This window comes from Buceros rhinoceros, unplaced genomic scaffold, assembly GCF_000710305.1.
Source record: "Buceros rhinoceros silvestris isolate BGI_N320 unplaced genomic scaffold, ASM71030v1 scaffold22219, whole genome shotgun sequence".
NCBI lineage: Eukaryota > Metazoa > Chordata > Aves > Bucerotiformes > Bucerotidae > Buceros > Buceros rhinoceros.
Window position 1 is genome coordinate 52,032 of NW_010432428.1, and position 2,568 is coordinate 54,599.

Here is a 2,568-nt window from a genome sequence, read left to right on the forward strand (position 1 = left end):
GTTCTTCAAAACATTCTTAAAGCTCTTTCAGTTTTTAAAATTTTTCTATTTTTAAAAATACTTTTTCAGTTCTACAGCTTGACGGGCACCTGGGACCAAGGGTGCCTTTGTTAAGTACTCAGCTTCTTTTGCTCTTTCATCCAATATGCAAGAGCTCCCAGCAATCGTCTCTAGAGACTCCCAAGAAATTCTTAACAAAACCAGAGAAAAAACTAGACTTGATATTGTTAATAGTTCAAACAGTGGAAAATGCATCATTAAAAAACCTGCTTGCTACATATTCAAGGAAAACTAACTTTTTTTTTTTTTTTTAAAAATACTTCCTGGGTACCTCACAGAGAAGAGGTTACCTCACAGAGAAGAGATTCTACAGAAAAGTGAGGAGAGCATGCAGATGTCTGTGGTTTGATTTCCTCCTTCAAAATGAAGTCTAAATGCACAGAGATAAATTGTCTGTGAGTCAATTCATCTTCTCAACTTGAGCACGCGTGCTTCACTGAGGCAACATACCCCAATTTGTAAAAGAAGTGCTGAGATGGGAAAAACTAGAAACAGCAGCTGGTAGCTCAAACAGTTTTCCCAAAAGAGCAGTTACTGAACCACATGCAAATATAACTCTAGGTCTGTGGAGCTCAGAAACTCCAAACAGATGCTGCTTTCCCCTGCAAAATTCCTCTCATCCTTCTTCTCACCTGTCTTACCGCAATCATCTGAATTGTTTCATATTGGTGTAGAACTTGAGATGCTTTATCACATAGAAGAGATGGTCTTACACCAACATTAATTAATAGACATGGGATGAATTTCAATATGAAGCATTCCCCACCCCTCACCTGGGGGATTTTATTAAGTGTTTAACTATCGCCAACTGATGAAGGGTTTTCCTTTATTCTTTAAAAAATATACACTGCATAAGTCAAAACAGGCTAAATATAACTAGTAACCCCCATTGAAAAAAGCACTCTTCCCCTGGCCCCTCAACAGATAATAATGATGATTTAGGGTTTGGCAATAAGGGGAAAACATCTTTTTATCTCTGAGGAAAAGTTAAGGGCTTTATGAAAGCCTTTTAGTTTTCTAGTAACACGTACCATTTTCAGCCGTCTATCTTAGTCAGAAGCACATTCATTACGGTGATGTTACATTACTACAGACGCAAGCTGTTAGTCAATTTGAAGATCAACATCTGTTCTTCTAACAAAGGATACTCTGTACTTAAAGTGCTGCTGGTAACAATCAGATGAACACAGAAGGGAAGACCCTGTGAGTCTGGGTCTGCCTTGGTTCCTTGGGCTAGGACTAACAGAGTTGTAATACCGCCTTCTGTTCTTTTATGGCCTCCAGCAGGCACCACAGATTACAAAGTCTTCCCTCTCTACTTTCACCTGGCTCTTTCTGCAAGGTGAGTCATGGGGCCAAAGGCTAATACAGGCACTGAAACAAGAAAACTAGATTGGAAGTTGTTTCTTCTTTTTAAGAAAACAAAAATAAGGTAACCTACATATATATGTTGGATGCATTGTTGCTCAGTTCTTCACCCTCTACTATCAGTTGTTCTTTTTCAAGCTATATTTCAAGTCTTTCCAAACAAGACTGGTATCATCTTCCATACTTACACAATACTTACAAAAGACCTCCAAATCCATTGGGGTTGTGACCTCACTGTCTTTCAAGTCATTTGCATAACTGCAAAATTCCCACTCTAATTTAATGTAACTACCTAATAATAAACTTCTGATACTTGCTTATGAAAGAAATCTATTATACATGCATAAGACCAAAAAAGCTTCCACTCCAACTAAAGATCACATGTAATACTCTTAACACTAAACTGTGAGTAACAGAACAAGTCTATAATAGGGGGTAGACAAATCAAAGCAGCTTGTATGTCATTAGAGAAGTCACAGAAAGTCTCAGAATATCAAAATATTTGCAAAGGAATTTGCACTTATTTTACTCTTTGATATGCCAAGTGGGAAATTTAGGGGAGAGAATTACCAACACACAGACATAAAATGTAACTTACATTAAGAAAACAGATTCTCACAACTGTACTAAAAACACAAGTGAAGCCAAAGGCAGAATGGAGAGAAAAGAAGGCGGCAGGCAAACTTAGTGCTCTAAAAGAAATCAATGGGACCTTGCCATCAGCTTAAAAACACAAGTAAGAACTGGCCAGAAGATCATGAGGCGATTCAGCAGACATTCTCAGGACAGCTGAACAAAAAGCCCTTAAAACCTTTCAGTACAAAAGACACAAAATAAAGGAAACTGCCAGTTCCAGCTTAATAAGACTGTTTTATGCAGTGCTTGGTAAAGATAATATGTAACGGAAAATTATATAAAAAAAGGACAATAACGTCTGTAAGATGGTTGTACTAAAGAACTATTCATTTAAATAGCTTAACATCCTGTTGCTGATAGAACAGCTTTATGGTGCACATCCTAAAGTAAAGTGGATAACACTGTGATAATATTGATGCTTATCATTAGAGACCTACTTAGTCTTACAGTCTTGAATCAACTGGCATATATATACTGTCCTCTTCAATATCTTTATCAATGATC